Raw genomic sequence first — 18301 nt, forward strand, 5'->3', positions numbered from 1 at the left:
ACATGCATTACATGATTTCAGTCACCATTGATTCAGACATCTACAGCACAGGAAACGGTCCTTCAGCCCATTGCTTCTGTGCCAATCAAAACCACCACATATAGGTGGTTCTCATATAATGTGATTCAACAGGAATGGAACTATCTCGCTTTATAAGAAAATCACGCATTAGCTGTGTGATTTAAACTAATGGGGCCAGAATCATGTTGTTATAACCAATACAGGTAAATAAAGTTTGTGCTCTACAAATAACTGTCTAAATTCACATTAAGGTCAATTTGCATTGAAGAAACATGAATTATAGCAGGACCGCTGTATCATAGCTGTATTCTAATCTCACTTTCCAGCACATGGTCCAGCCTTGAATGCCTTAGTATCAAAACTGCACATCTAAATACTTCTTAAAATGTATGAGTGTCTCTGTCTCTGCCTTACAGGCAGCAAGTTCCAGATTCCAACTACACTCTGGGTAAAAGGGTTTTTCTCATATCTCTTCTAAGTCTTCTGCACCTTGCTTTAAATTTATGTCCACAGTTCACTGAACACTCCATCAAAGGGAAAGCCTTTTCCTATCTACCCTAATTATGCCCCTCAATTTTAAACATCTCAACCATGTCCCTCTAAATCTCTGCTCTATGGCAAACCTCCTCAGATGGTCAAATCTCTCTTCAATAACTGACATGCTGCAGCATCCCATGAGACCATTAGACATAGAAGCAGAAGTTAGGCCATTCAGAGAGTTTGAGCTATAGGAAAGGCTGAATAGCTGGGGCTGTTTTCCCTGAAGCCTCGAAGGTTGAGGGGTGACCTTAAAGAGGTTTAAAAAATCATGAGGGGCATGGATAGGATAAATAGGCAAAGTCTTTTCCCTGGGGTAGGGGAGTCCAAAACAAGAGGGCATAGGTTTAGGATGGGGGGGAAAGATATAAAGGGATCTAAGGGGCAACCTTTTCACACAGAGGGTGGTGCGTGTATGGAATGAGCTGCAAGAGGAAGTGGTGGAGGCTGGTACAGTTGCAACGTTTAAAAGGCATTTAGATAGGCATATGAAGAGGAAAGGTTTAGAGGGATATGAGCTAAGTGTTGGCAAATGGGACAAGACTAGGTTGGGATATCTGGTCGGCATGGACAACTTGGACCGAAGGATCTGTTTCTGTGCTGTACATCTATGACTCTAAGACTGCTCCACCATTCAATCATGGCTGATAAGTTGCTCACCCCCATTCTCCTGCTTTCTCCCAGTAACCCTTGATCCTTTTAACAATCAAGAACCTATCTCAGTGTCAAATACACTCAATGACCTGGCCTCCACAGACTTCTTTGGCAATAATTTCCATAGATTGACCACTCCCTGGCTGAGGAAGTTTCTTCTCATCTCTGTCCTAAAGCTATTCTAAGGCATTGCCCTTGGGTCCTAGTCCCTCCACCAATGGAAACATTTTCCCCAACATCTACTCTGTCCTGGCCATTCAGTTTTTTGTATGTTTCAATTAGATCCTCCTCATCCATCTAAACTCCACTGAGTACAAACCCAGAGTCTTCAAACATCTCTCGTATATTAAGCTTTTCATTCCTGAGACCATTCTCATGAACTTCCTCTGAACACACACCAGGGCCAGTACATCCTTCCAAGATAAGGGGCCCAAAACTGTAAAAAATACTCCAATTGTGGTCTGACCAGAGCCTTATAGGCCTCAGAAGTACAACCCAAGGCAGAAGATGAGGTGTTTTTCCTCCAGGAGTCGGGTGGTAAAGGTTTGGCGATGGAGGCCTTACCCGACTCCTGAAGAAAGAATGCCTCATCTTCAGCCTTGTGACCATGAATTAATGTGGATTTCACCAGTTTCCTGATTTCCCCTCCCCCCACATTATCCCAGTCCCAAGGCTCCGAGTCAGCACTGCCCTCTTGACCTGTCCATAGCCTTTCCCATCTCTCCACTCCACCTTCCTATCCGACCTATCACCTTCTCTCCCATCTTTACCTACTTATCGCATTCTCAGCTACCTCCTCCTCCTCTTCCCCCCACCTCTCCTGCTCCTCGGATGCTGCCTGACCTGCTGTGTCTTTCCAGTGCCACTCTCTCAACACTCTGCATCCTGGTGGCTAATTTTGTACATGTTTGTTAGAGTTTGTACAAGGCATTTTGCTTGTTGTCTGTATAGGGTCTTTCAAGTTCATTAGCTTCTGTTTTAGCGTGTTGATGGCTTTGTCGGCTAACATGATGCCCGAAAATGGGAAACCAATCTGACAGAACGCCACCCATGAACAGCTGTATTTCCTGCATGAATGCCTAAGGAAACAGGTACTACCTAAATACAAACCTCCCCTGAACATCCACTAGCCAAAAGAATAGCAGAGCAAAATGGCCGCAGAATGCTTAGAGAAATGATTAATGATGCCCACAAAAGACTCTAAATACAACTAGGAAGTTTCATGCAAAAAAAAACTTTGCTCACTAATGCAACAGACAGAGACAGTATAACAAGCCATAGACATTTGACAGCGACAAACAGAAAATAAAAAAAAGACCTGCAGAAAAAATACTTACAAAAAAAACAGACAACACAGAAGCATGGATTATTTAAAAAAAAACTGACAGATACTGAAAAAGCTGTCTTAATAAGAGGGTTGAATTACAACTTCCAGGGTGCATAGGAAAGATTTCTTAGCAACATTAGAAACATTACTGAAAGACAACTCACAAAAAAGGAACCCAGCAAAGTATCAGACAGACAGTTGCACCAACATTAAGCAGGAAAAAGGAAGGAAACACACAATATAAGAAAAGCACGAGAAGGACTAAAAAAATGTTACTCTATCTGCAGACAAAGGATGTTTGATAGTCATTTTAAATCAGAGAGACCACATTGAAAAATCAAATTTATTGCTTGCAGATACCAACAATTACCGATAAGTGGGGATAGACCTGACCCCACAACTAGAAAACCAAATCACAGCCCTACTCAAAAAATGTCAGAAATCTGGGGAAATAAATAACAGTTCCAAAAAAAATGAAACCAGGTGGATGCAATACACCACGCTTCTACAGATTACCCAAAATTCTCAAACCAGGATCACCCCCACCCCGTCCCATAGGCTCGTTACCCAGAACACCAACTTAGAGATTAGCCAAGGAGCTACAAAGACTAAAACACTTACAAGACTCACACCACTCCAATCACTCCACCCTAGAATTCCTGAAGACCAAGACACCAACATAGAAGATGATATAACAGCCCTATTCAAATCCATCAACATCAACCTAGCCAAAGAACTGCTGATTACACTATTAGAATAACCAAAGGCACATACCAAACACCAACTACAACATCAGCAAGGAAAATATCAACAAACTACATTGGCCTTGTTCACCTTCAACAACAAAACTTACAGACAAACCAATCGAACACCCATGGGATCTCCAATATCAAGGTTCTTACCAGTAATGCAGAGACTCAAACAAACAGCTCTGCCAACTATCCAACTAAAACTTTGGGTCCGCTAGGCAGATGACACCTCATCACTAAACGAAACAAATTAGAGGAAACCTTCAAGGCCATCAATAATACCCTTACTGGCATAAAACAACACCAAACTGTCATCCCAAGATGTCGCAGTAGCGTGAACAGCCAATGGGGAGCTTCAAACCAGTGACTATAGGAAAACAACATACGGACCAAATACTGAACTACAGAAGTAATCATCCTAATACCCACAAATGAAGCTGTGTTAGAACATTATTTTAGTGAACCACCACACACTGCAGCACAGAGGAACTATGAAGAGCAGGGGAAAATCACCTGTACAGTGTATTCAAAGAGAACAGGTACCCAATGAACACAGTCCACCGATTTCTCAGCAATAAACTCAAACAAGCAGACAGAACACGTCCAAAAACCCTTGGCACTCTGCCCTTAATCAAAGACATCTCCGAAATGACTGCCAGACTACTCAGACCTCTTGGCACTACGGTAGCCCACAAACCCAACAACACACTAAAACAGTAGCTAATGAACTTGAAAGACTCTATACAGACAACAGGCAAAACTAATGTCATTTACAAAATACCTTGCACAAACTTTAACAAACAGTACATTGGACAAACAGGCAGAAAACTAGCCATCAGGATACAGGAACATCAACTAGCCACAAAAAGACATGACCCACTATCAGTAGTATCTGTACATACAGATGAGGAAGGACACCATTTTGACTGGGACAACACATCCATTTTAGGACAAGCCAAACAGAGAAATATGCAAGAATTTCTAGAAGCATGGCACTTCAACCAGAACTCTATCAACAACACATTGACTTGGATCCCATTTACCACCCCTTTAGACAAAGTACACGAAATGACATCAGCAATCCAAGGAAACCTAAAAATATATAAATAAAAAGCAGGCCATACCACCATTGCTTCACCGGAGGCTCACTGATGATGTTACCTAGTATGGTGACGTCATGTGTGAAAACGAACCTTCCAGCTCAGCAAGCAAACTTACATCCAGAACCTCAACCTGAACTACAAATCTTCTCAAAACTTTGTCTTCCTTTATATTACAGTCTACCTTACACTGATGTTTAAACTTCTCCGTCCTTATCTTCTTTTTGTTGCCATCTGTTAGTCTTTATAAGCTTCCCAATCCTCGAATTTCCACTGTCCTTTGCCACATTATATACTTTCATGCTATCCTTGACTTCATTAGTCAGCCATCATGCCTCATCCTCCCTGTACCATGCTTTTTTTTCTTCAAAATGAGTCTCTGTTGTGTCTTCTGAATTATTCCCAGAAACTCCTGCCATTATTGTTTCACTCTTTCCTGTTAGAATCCTCTCCCAGTCAAGTCTACTCAGCTCCTACCTCATGTAGTTGCCTTTATTCAGCTATAATACTGTTACCTCCAATTATAAATCTTCTCCTTCTCGAATTGCAGAGTAAATTCAAACATATTATGATCACTGTTCTTAAGAGTTCTTTCACTTTAGGCACCTTTATCAAGTCTGTCTAATTACACACCAGTATTGCCGGTTCCCTCGTGGCCTCCACCACAAACTGCACCAAAAAGCCATCTTGTAGACATTCCACAAATTCTTTTTCTTGCAATCCACTTCCAAACTGATTTTCCTAATCCATCAGCATATTGAAATCTCCCATGATCACTGCAACTTTGCCTTTCCGACACATCTTTTCTATCTCCTAGTGCATCTTGTGCCTCAACACCTGACTACTATTTGGATGCCTATACATATTACTAACCATGGATTTTACTACCTTTGTGGTTCCTCCATTCTACCCACATAGATTCTATATTATTTGACCCTACTTCATTTCTTACTATTTATTTCATTTCAGTTCTTACTAATAAGGCAACCCCACTCCCTCTACCCACCTGCCCGTCTTTTCGATAGGATGCTCATTCAACTCCCAATTCTGAACCCCTTGCAGCCACATCTGTGATGCCCACCATGTTACTCCTGCCAATTTCGATCTGCGCCACAAGCTAATTTACCTTATTCCTTTGTACTACGTGCAATCAGATTTACCATCTTCAGTCCTGTGTTAACCGTCCCTCTTCTCATTGTCATTCATTTATCCAGTGTGCTTGAAATTTGATTGCTAACTTTTTCCATACACTATTTGTGTCTGTGCTGTTGTGTCATACCCATTTCTGCCACACCACTCGTTGAGCCATGCATTTACCTGCTTAATCTTATTGACCCTGTGCCGATTAGCTCATTGGCATAAATAGTATTTTACAAGTACAGAGGAACCTCAATTATCCAAAGGACACGGGCGGGTACTTCATGCAGTTAATTGAATTCCAGATAAAATAGTTTAGCCAAGCATCGGGATCTTGCCGAATAATCGAATGCCAGATAATCAAGGTTCCTCTGTATACTTAAGTTTTAGCTCACCCACAAAGGGCTGGCCACCTCCATCCTGCATGGATACAAGGAGGACATGATGCATGGCCATCAATAACTTGTGGTCGAGACACAATAGTGCCACCAAGCCTTCTTACTTTGCTAGACTAGGAATTTACTAAACATCAGTGGTGGAAGATGGATCAGGAGTAATTCTTAAGGAAAGAAGCTCTCATCTTCGATAATAAGATGCAGTATTACATCTAAGTAACTATACGAAGGTTACAGTAATTTTGGGGTATATTACCTCTTAATAGACAAGACATCGTTACCATCTGAAAGCCATGCAAGATTCCAAGTGATATCTGCCCAAAATGGCTCCAGCTGCCCACTACTAGGTGTTGTCTACATGGACTAAAGGTCCCTCATGGCAACCAATACAAAAGATTAAGTCACATGGAATCACGGTGAGCTGGTTACATAGATACAGAACTGGCTTAGTCATAGAAGACACAGTAACAAAGGAAGGATGGTTTTCTGATTGGAGATCAGTGATTCTCCACAGGGATTGGTGCTAGGACCCCTATAATTTGTAATATATACAAAATATTTGGAGGAGTACAGAAGTGATTAGTAAGTTTGAGGAGGACACAAAGGTTGGGGAGCTATGGATAGTGAAAAAGATTGCCAGAGGATACAGCTGAATATAAATAGGCTGGAAGCTCAGGCAGAGAAATGGCAGATACTGTTTAATCCAGACAAACGCAAGATGATGCATTTTGGAAGTTCAAACACAAGTGGGAAATACAGAGTAAATGGCAGAACTCTTCATTGCATCAATATATCTAGAGATTTAGGCATACAAGTTCACAGGTCTCTCAAAGTGGCAACACATTGAATAGGATGGTCACGAAGACAAATAGCATGTTTACCTTCATCGGTTAGGGCATAGAGTATAAAAATGGCAAGTCAAGCTGCAGCTGTACAAAACTTTAGTGAGGCCACATTTGGAATACTGTATATACTTCCAGTTGTCAGACTATAAGGAGGATATGGAGGCTTTGGAGAAGGTACAAAAATATTTTGCTAATATGTTGCCTGGTTTGGAGAGTATTAGCTATTAGGAGTGATTGCACAAACTTAGCTTGTTTCTATTTGAATGTTGAAGCATGATGTATGACATCATTGAAGTTTACAAAATTATGAGAGGCATGGATAGAATCAACACTCAGTCTTTCTCCCCCAGGGTAGAAATATCAATTACTAGGGGACATAGTTTGAGGCAAAAGGGGTTAAGTTTAAAGGAAACCTGAAAAGCAATTTTTTTTTACACACAGAGGGTGATAAGTGCCTGGAATGCGCTGCCAGAAGAGGTGGTAGAGACAGACAACAGAGTCCTTGACAGATAGATCAATAAGCAGGGAGAGGGGTACAGACCACAAAAGACTTTTTTAATTTAGAAAGGCATCATGTGTAGCGCAGTCTTGGTTGGCCAAAGGACCTACTCTTAGGCTGTAATGTTCTTGGCATTTTTTGCCCAAACCATCCAATACTCCACGTAGTGGCCATCTCATCTTTAGAGTGGGCAAACCAACGGCTTAGCTCAGATTAATCCTTTAATACCCATTGCTTTATGCAAATCCATTCCCAGGCTTAGCTCTTCTTGTTAACTAATTATAGAGAGGTATATAAAAAAAAGTAGTCTGGATGTTTTACAATTCTTCCATAACACACTTGCTTCAAACTTAGAAATCAATAGGCTGCTGGCTTGACAATGGCTGGTTTTGATGCAGATCATTAGCTCGAATAGTCTGTGAACCAATACCATTGATTTCTCACTAGGTTTGCCCCAGTAAAGCATTAATGGACAAACGACTGCACAATGACACAAAGATCCTATGGCTCCACCTTAAAACTCCCTCTGCTGTGTAGGCAAATTATGATTGTTGCTGGTCTGCCCATCCTTGGGCAACCATTCATTCATGTAGAGGTCCCTTAACCATATCTATTGCCCTCAGTCCAACAATTGCACATAGGATAGCCAAGCTAGTAAGTAGCCTTGCACTGTCGATAAGTCTTGCTCTTTGTTGAAAATGTTTGTAATCCTTTGGATTTAATGGTAAAATTAACCTTTTTGGTAGGATAGAATATTCAGTTTTCTCCCTATCAATAATTCTGATAGTGATATGCCATATTGGAGTATATAGGCCAGTAATTTAACGAGCTATAAAAGATATCTTAATTTTTCCAAAACAGATTTGACTACCTTCGCTCCATACTTAGCTTCCCCATTTAATGGGAAGCCTCTGCTTCCAAATTGATCTGGATAGTTTTTAACCAAAGTTAGATCTTTCTTGAACTTTGAATGATCTGAAAAAATATTCTAACAACAGTTTTATCTCTTTGAATTCTCATTGCAGGCCACCATATTCATGGATGTCAAGTGAAATTTAGAGATTAACAAAATTGTTGACATTTCTCATAGAACTTGAATTCTTCTGTTAAATCTTGCCCATTCAAGATTATTTGTTCTTATATTAGAGTAATTGTTGAAAGTTTTTAATCATGTGATCAAAAGTCTCAGCCTCTGCATCTTCTTTTATTTTCTAGTTATTTATAACATCAGCTGCATGACCTACTGAATGTAGCAGTGCTATTAACTTCTGCTAATATTTGGAACAATTCTGTATCTCATGAGCCATTTTCTCCATGAATTCTTATAAGCTCTTTTATGATCACTGATGTTAAAGCTGCTAGGAAGTAATATGCTTTTATCTATTTCCCCTTTAGGTGTTAATTAAGCTTATTTCTGTGTATTTTACTTCTGTGTACTTTCAATACTGTTTTAAATCTGTTCCACTAGCTTATCTTCAATTCAGAAATAGACCTTTAATTTAAATCACTGTAAAACTTGCTAGTGTCTTTGTGGCTTTTTATTTAGCAGTCTTGGGTCACCATTGAACATTAGTGGGCAGCACAGTGGCAAGCACTGCTGCCTCACAGCGCCAGACACCCTCAGGCGACTGATTGTGTGGAGTTTGCGCATTCTCCCAGTGTCTGCATGGGTTTCCCCTGGGTCCTCCGGTTTCCTCCCACAGTCCAAAAATGTGCGGGTTAGGTGAATTGGCCATGCTAAATTGCCATAGTGTTAGGTGAAGGGGTAAATGTAGGGGAATGAGTCTGGGTGGTTTGCGCTCGGCAGGTCGGTGTGGATTTGTTGGGCCTGTTTCCACACTAAGTAATCTAATCTAAAAGAAAATATCAACTTCTTCCAACAAAGCTTTAAATTGCATTTATTGGTTATTGTGTAATGATTTATTGTTTCCAACTTTGGATTTTTTTTGTCAAACACTTGTATTTTTAAAATTGTTGAAATGTCTTTTAACAAAGCATTTAAAAACTACTTTAAAAATTTCACAGAAGTTATAATTTCTTTTTCTGATGCTCCCAGCTGTAGGAACCAAAAATGAAAGATTCTTGTCTTTTTTTGTTCTGTATGCTTCCTGCTATTTTGAACAAAATGCAAGGCTCTTCTTTCTTCCCCCTGATGGGATGATTTGCACTTTACCCATCAATATAGTGCATTTGCATTGAAAACAACAAATGCTGGAGATCACAGCGGATCAGGCAGCATCCATGGAGTGCCAAAGTTTTTGGATCTAGATGATTCTTCCTCCCACAATAAAATTTTTGTTGCCTCTGAAATACTTCATCTGCAGTGAAAGTACAAAGTTTAAATTTGTTTCCAAGTCCCAAATTCATTATGAAATTATGGCCTCATTTTAAACTTTTGCTGTATCGTATGCTTGTTTTCTAACTGCAGTAATACTGTTTTTTTACTGGCAAATATTTCAGTTTTATTTGTTCCAGCCTCAGCCTGTGTTCTGTACTATTCAGATAAGTTTTCTACCCTTTTCCCTTAGGGGTCAAATTTACTGCTGGAGCTCTGATATCCAATTGCACCTGAAGAGAGTCCAGGCTCTGATATGCTCTCTTATTATCTTTGGCTTTTATTATACTGTACTTGATTCCTGATGAAGGGCTCTTGCCCAAAATGTCGATTTTGCTGCACTTTGGATGCTGCTTGAACTGCTGTGCTCTTCCAGCACCACTAATCCAGAATCTGGTTTCCAGCATCTGCAGTCATTGTTTTTACCTTGTACCTTTCTCCCTCAAATTTGACTGCCTTTTGCCTTGCAGTGCAGGGTAACGCCTCTGGGACACCTGGACCAACTAACCCAACCACCCCGTGGCTCAACACTTCAACTCCCCCTCCCACTCCACCAAGGACATGCAGGTCCTTGGACTCCTCCATTGCCAGACCATAGCAACACGACGGCTAGAGGAAGAGCGCCTCATCTTCTGCCTAGGAACCCTCCAACCACAAGGGATGAACTCAGATTTCTCCAGTTTCCTCATTTCCCCTCCCCCACCTTATCTCAGTCAAATACCTCGAACTCAGCACAGCCTTCCTAACCTGCAATCTTCTTCCTGACCTCTCCGCCCCCACCCCCACTCCAGCCCATCACCCTCACCTTGACCTCCTTCCACCTATCACATTTCCAACACCCCTCCCCCAAGTCCCTCCTCCCTACCTTTTATCTTACCCTGCTGGACACACTTTCCTCATTCCTGAAGGGCTCATGCCCGAAACGTCTATTCTCCTGCTCCTTGGATGCTGCCTGACCTGCTGTGTTTTTTCAGCAACACATTTTCAGCTCTGATCTCCAGCATCCGCAGTCCTCACTTTCTCCTCTACAATAGACTAAAGCCAGACTCTCAAGTATAAGCTTAGAAAAGACTTCTTGCTCAACAGCTGATATATGTTTGAAACTACCATCCCCAAATGATAATTGATTCTAGATCTTTTATTATTTCAAACCCAAGATTGATAGATTTTTGTTTGTCTGAAGTATTTAGGGATGCAAGGGAAAGGAAGGAACAGATTAGGTCACAGGTCTTACTACCATCTTAAAATGGCAGAACAGATTGAAGGGCTAAACAGCCTACTTCATTCCTAGTGATCAAATGCAATTGACTCCATGAGAGAGAGGATAGCTACACATGCTGGATACAGTGAAAATATGATTCCTGACAATACCTCAGTTGTAGCACTAAAATTGCTGCTCGCGTATGAGCCACACATTTAGTCCTCAGACAGCTAAAAGACTGTCATCTACCTGATAATTGAACAATTTTCCATCTAAATCCAGTCCAAAACTAAAAAAGGATAAATCTCATCTTGAATACTGCTGAAAGAGACATGTTGTGAAAGGTTTTCATCCTGCACACAACAGGACAAGTACAAAAATGCTAAAATTCAAACTATCACAACTACTTCTACCACAGAAAAGGATGCTGATTGGTTGGCAAGCCAACATTGTGTTTTCCCTATGGCAATGCCTCACCGAACGATGAACTACAGGCTCCAAGCTCTTTGAAAATTCAGAAAAGATCTAAGAATTGAACATATTACTTGTTTGCAAAGAACAGGCCCTTCCATATGGCGATCACAAGCAAGCATAAATGAGCCACTTCACAAGCTCAAATCAATATCTTAAAGTGGTTGTTCGTGCAGTTACTAAAACATACAGCGCTTTCTGCCTACCACTCAACTAAACAGTGGTGTGTATGAATTTTAATGCTCATGAGCATTCAGATATATAAGCAATATATATCAACAAGCAACCCACTTAATTCCCACCATGTCCACAAATCTCCAAATCACTCCAGCACTGATGCTCAACATCTATAAGACACAGCAGAAATCTGCCAAAGGTCCTAAGACAGCACCTTCCAAACCTGCGACCATTTCCATCTAGAAGGACAAGGACAGCAGATACACATGAACATTACCACCTTAAAGTTCCCCTCCAAGTAACTCACTATCCTATCCTCACCTTTCCTTCACTGTCACTGGGTCAAAACCTGGAATTCACTCCCTAATTGCATTGTGGGTCTACCAACAGTAGATGGTTCAGGAAGGCAGCTCACCACCACCTTCCGCAGAGCACTAGGGGTGGGTAGTATAAGCTGGCCAGTCAGCAGCGCAAATGCCCCATGAATGAATAAAGGAAAAAAAAGGGCTGATTGACTAAAAGAACATGCTGATTTAATTCATTCATATCAAGCAGAGTACTTTGTACTCAACAAACCCTTGCTCACAGAACATAAAACAAACAGCTGTTAGATGTGATTTCACAATTGGGCAGCATTTGATATCTCCCATCTGCAAGTCACAAACCAGGAAAGTCTAAAATACACTCTACTTTCCTTGATGACTGCATCTTCAAAAACACTTGAAACTTATTACCATCCATGATAAAGAACACAAGGAGAAAGTGAGGACTGCAGATGCTGGAGATCAGAGCTGAAAATGTGTTGCTGGAAAAGCGCAGCAGGTCAGGCAGCATCCAAAGAGCAGGAGAATCAACGTTTCGGGCATGAGCCCTTCTTCAGGAATGAGGAAAGTGAAACGTCAATTCTCCTGCTCTCATGATAAAGAATACCACATGACTGACACTCCATCCACCATCTCACCACTATCAGTCCACAATGGCAGCAGTATGCATCATCTACAAGATATCCTGCAAAATTTGCAGAAATTCCTTTGACAGAACTTTCTAACCCCAGAGACTACACTTGGAACGAGGCTCACCACCAGTTTCCCAATGGCAATTAGAGATGGACAAGAAATGCTAGCTTTGCCAATGAAGCTCAGATCTCAAAGTTATGGGACAGGAACTATGCCTGAATTCCTTCCCACTTTATCTGGTCCTCAATAGTACCAGATCACATTTCCTGTTTAGGTACTCCCATTCAAACAAATAAAATGAAAATTCAAAAGATCTGTAATGTTTTAACTAATTTAATAGAAAAGAAATTTCTGTTGGCTTAGGGACAAATTCTAGATTAGCCTAACATTCAACTGAAAAAAACTAACATTACCCAAGAAAGATTCTTCCGTGGTAAGTGAAAGAATAGCAGATGCAATGATTATTCTCACAGGCTCACCCATGAGATGCTTGATGGATGATGAAATCAAGAATTATTTTTCCTTAATACTACATGGAATAACTCTGCAAAAGGAGTGAGTAAGACAACCAAGACCCACCTCTAACCAATTGTAAACACCACTTGGATGTAAATACACTCCTTTCTTATTGAAAAGACTCAGGGACTAAAACTTACGTGAGGTTATGATTCACAACCTGCTTGTTGAAGATAGACGTCACAAAGAAGGGAGGCAATGCTTCTGCAAGTAGTGGAGAGGCCCTCAGATTACACCCTCCACAGGAAATGAAAACAGGTAGCAATCGACATTACTGCCAGAAATCTGGCTCTCAAAGACCTGGCAACAGTGTCAGAAATAATTTCAAAACTTTACATCATGGTGATCATCAGCAAACGCATCCACATATCACCATCTCGCATACCGCTAAAATTATCATGCTCTCACGCTGTTCAATGCACCATTTCTCATCACTCACCCAACAGCACTCAGAACTCTCACTTAAGATTCAAATACTCCACCTCACTCAATCGCACCAATGCTAGGCTCATACCAATAGACATTTAACTATGACAAGCACATGACCCAAACAAAGCACTACACAACCAATGGCATTCTGTTTTCTCTCCAGCTGAACAAGATCATTCATAAACAGGAGGAAGAGTCAGGAATGGGGTCAGAGTGCTATCTTAACCCATCAATTGAATTCAATAGAGCAGTTGATATACCAAATCATAGTGCACTGCAACAGAGTAAGCAGTATCCCAGGCTGTCAAGACTAAGGAGAAATGATGTTACTGCCTTAAAATCCTCTCACCTACCTCTTTATCCTTTCTGAGATATGGCACAAAGAGTGCAAAAGGTGTGACCGAAAACCTGTTCACTTTGACTTACATGCCCATTCCTTAATCTAATCTTTTTCTTTTGCTTTAAAGCTTTCAGGTAGCTAAGAACTCCCAAGTAGACAACCACAGTATGCTGACAGAAAGAAAGAGCAACTACATAGCAGTGATGAGAAAGCATTGTCCATTGATCTGACACTGGCAGTGGCAGTACTTGTACTTCAGAGGCTAGTACTAAGTTGGAATTGCGCACAGTTTGGAATCCCTTCTGGCCACCAAGGTGAGACTTTAACATTGAGGTTAGTTTAAAGGTGGAGGGATTATGACAGGTTTAGGTAAAATGGACAAGAAAAGCTGTTTCCATCAGATGGTAAAAAGTCTAGAGGTATAAATTTCAAACAAGTGATACAGTGGGGTATGGAGGAGATTGCTCAGATTGTAAATGTGAGACAAATGGTAGTGTCCTAATGCAAAATATGTTGTCTCTTAGCATAGCAGCATCCTTCTCTCCCCACTGCCACTCAGCTGTACTGCGTCAGAAACCAGACTGATGACACAATAACAAGGTCCGCCTTCCATGTTTAGTCTTCAAATCCCTTAAAGTACTGTCATAATGGAGGTCACAGAAGATGTGGCAAACCAACATAAATTCAGAGAAGTGCTCTAACATGAACTGCAGTGCACCTTGTCCCACTGTGTGAGGTAAGGAAGTGAAACCATCGTTTCAGTAGGACAAATGTGTGCTCAATGATATTCCAAGCAGTTTTGTCATTACAGGCTTGGTTTGCCCACATATTGAGATAGCAAAAGGGGCTATCACCAATATGCAAGTGTGTGTTAGTTCTTGTTCACAAGCAGACAGCTTGTGCTTCTGTGAGGAGCTTCGAATATTGGTTATAGAATCAACTGCTGCAGGGCAGTTGCATATTGGCTACTGCGTGGATGGTGTATATTAAGTAACAAAGGTCTAGGCAGGATCACACAGTAACTGTACATGTATGAAAGGGAAGCCATTAGAGTTCCTGTGACTCCCCAGTTGATATCGTAGGCTCACAGAATCACTTAGATGCACTGACAGTGGTTTGCCCCAGTGCCTTTTAAGCCTGCTCCAGTGAAGACAACTATCCACATTTGTGATGGTCTCTGTGCCCAACTGGAATGCTGCAATACAGGGAAATTTTGGCAATGTCTCCTGTTTAGTCTATAAGAATGTCAAGGTCAACAAACTGAGGGACAGAGTGATCTTTCAGGCCACAGGTAATTAGAGTCTCACACCAGAGCAAAGGCTAAGTTATGTTGAAGAAAATGGGACAAGTCATTGATCACATCTTTACTAAGTTACATCAAGTTCTACAAATTACACAGCTACAATCTTTAGAGACCGCTTCAATTTACATATTTGATCACCTCAAATTTTTGTTAGGAATGTGAAAATTGAGGACCTTTCAAACAATATCAGCTACCAATTGCAATGTACATGTAATAAGTTGGATACATATAAAATAATTATTTTATATGTTGCACTCTCTTAGAAAATTAGTCTCAGCAGTACCAATGTTGCATTTGGAATTTCTGCAGCATGCTTCTTTTGGTCCTTTAGTGAGATTACGTAATTAGCATTGAACTGAATTAAGTCAATTAAAAATTGTTAATTTATGAATAACTGTGGAAACTACATCTCATAAATCCCAATTGAATTCAAATCTAGGTTCAATGAATGGTCATTGCATCACACCATACAATTATCCACTAAGATTTAACACATTTTCCATTATGAAAAAAAATGTCAATAGTCCTGCAAAATGTGAAACTGTGAATACAAATAAATGAGAAGCATGACCACTCATCTTCATACATGAAATGGGTATGTTTATAGAATTAGCTTCTATCTAAGCAATTGGAATTACGAGTTCCTAAAATCTTTATACAACAATATTACAATAACTAAATCCAATAATGCAAATTCTAGATATAAAATATTTTCTATTTAAAGAAATGTAAAATTAAGTAGAACTGAAAATTCCTCAGAATAAAATACAATACCTATCAACAAATTGTATTTTGAAGCAATATGAATTTATAAAATTACATATCAGAATGCAGCATACAGCAAAAATGACAGGTCTCATCATATTTTAAAAACACAAACTAAGAAAGGCATATTTTTTTAAACAGACATTTTTTATTAATCCCTTATAAAGAAAGATATAATACCCTAGGTCATAAAATAAATTTTAAAGAGAGTCTATCTTAGAGTGGACATTTTGTTACATTTAACAGTTTTATGCTGGTGCTGTAAAAGATGTCATCACTTTGAACCACGTGGAGCTGTAAACCCTTAGCTCACAACTCCAGCCAAAAATCTGTCACAGAAGCCTGAGTCAGTATTGTAGTTGCTATGCACACAGCCAAACTATTAATCAATCTAGTTTTATGTTGTAACATTTATCCTCCAACAATGCTTACATTCTGTGCTTATAATAATGACTTGACCTTACTCGTCATAAATTGCTTAAGCTAGCCAATTGACAATTTTTCACTAGCATGCTTACATTCATCTAACTTAATAGGTCTAATTTTATTCATTATTCAACCTCAAGAAAAATCTTTAAGTGTCTATATTCAATTAAAATTTACTGAATTTAAGTATGCGATAAAATCTCTTTAGAACTGCCACTAATGAAGATGTTGACACTTTCTGTGAACTATTTTGTATAACTTGTATAACACTTTTGTTCACAATAACCTCACCCACCTCTTCGGTTGTGTTGTCATTGTGATGTTTTGACTTGTACAACATATGGCGGCCAAAACATTCTAGCCTTTAGTACTACGTAATCCCCGAATCAGCAATAAATCAGTATTATGAAAATAATTTTCGTAAAATGCTATGAAAAGCCTCAGAATAGTTGAGTAAACAAAGATAATGCTAACCAAAAATTACACCAAGACAAATTTAACTTACCAATAATGTATATCTAATTGCACTCAACCATATAAATTTAAAAAAGTCTTTTAAAGTTGCCCCGACACAAATTTCAACTCCACCCATGGTGAATATATTCAGTTTGAGCAAATGCAATAACTACAAACACCAAGTCTCAGTTCTCACTTCATCAATCTGATTGGCTAAACTATCAAACTGCTGCACTGTCATTACCTTCTTAGCCTATCAAGAAACACAGATACTAGTTATTAAGGATCAATCCTGTGTCTACAGCTGGTAGATAACAGACCTCTTCCTGTAGTTTCACACAAGCTTTTGCTGACCTCAAGCTGTGACCCTCATACCAGTGGCCACAGGCTATAAAGGTCATGACCTCAAGTGGTATCTTGGGGAAAAAAGTCAATTCTGCTGTTACCAGGATCAACAAAATCTATTGCAAGCTTGAGATACCAGTACTATTCCATCTTTAGATTTACGATGCATTTAAAAAAAGGACAAAATGGGGGCAATATAAAAACTTCCATATCATCATTAAAATAAACAATTCCAAGCATTAGAATTAACTGCTATTATTTTAAAAAGGCAAACATACTGATCACTGGACTGAACTAGAAAGAAATGTTCTCAGTGGTACGTCAGTTAAAGATGTTAACAAGAACAAGTTGCATTACATTACTTTTCTCTCCCACTCTTAAATGAACAAGACATTAATAAAAGTTAATTACAATAAAACAATGATTCATCTGATAATACAAAGCATTTAATATATAGTTAACTACTCAATAAAACACTGCAACTCCCAAAACATATCAGTTACAAATCACAATGCATTAAAATTCAGGGAAATCTAACTGCACAACTTCCATATACATCTTAATAGTCACATAAATACTTCTACGAAACAGAAATACCTTTTGGATTTTAGTATACTGCATCAGAAATAGCCAATTACAACAGCCATTGATTGACTCAACTAATGTAAAGTCTGAGAATTCAAATGAGTTAAGGTTTGACCAGCAGAGGGAGCAACTACACCCCATTCCCCCTCCCCAAAACAGCAAATGTTCAGATGGTTGAAAATTCCTGCCATTCATTAATACTTTTCATTAGACAAGGTACTTTACTACAAGAGAAATATTGCACATTCTTAAAATTCAATAGTACACATTAAATGCATTAAGATTGGAGATTACAGGAACAGCACAGATACTAATGCTGAATAACAGCATGAAGCACTGTTTCATGCACAGCTGAGGTCAAGAACTGTTTTCCACACAGGCCAGCAGGAGAAGATTCAGTGCTGCAGAAATGGGATGGATAAAATTATAGATAATGGAACTTTCTCTTTAGGAATGCGATAAATCACTATTTTACAGCACTGGAGAAGTATGTCATCTTTTGCATTACACCTCAAGCAATTCTCAAAGAAATATCCATTAGTACCACATTATCTCTCTGCCCCATGCCCACTGAAATTCCTTTCTCAATTATTTTACACTTTCTTTTTAAAAAAAAAGGATTCTGTTGTCATCATAGTTGTGGATAGAGTATTTCGTGTCATAACTTTTTGCTTCTGGAGGAAACCAAATTCTAACTCTCCCTTTATTCTATCAATACTATTTAATCACCAA

At 39.5% G+C, this 18301-nt stretch overlaps 1 protein-coding gene across 2 annotated transcripts in view; it reads right to left on the reverse strand.

Moving 5' to 3' along the window:
• Nucleotides 1-18301, reverse strand: part of skap2 (src kinase associated phosphoprotein 2) — a 264520-nt gene that overhangs the window by 230051 nt on the left and 16168 nt on the right. The window lies entirely within an intron of this gene.

This window comes from Hemiscyllium ocellatum, chromosome 5, assembly GCF_020745735.1.
Source record: "Hemiscyllium ocellatum isolate sHemOce1 chromosome 5, sHemOce1.pat.X.cur, whole genome shotgun sequence".
Lineage (NCBI taxonomy): Eukaryota > Metazoa > Chordata > Chondrichthyes > Orectolobiformes > Hemiscylliidae > Hemiscyllium > Hemiscyllium ocellatum.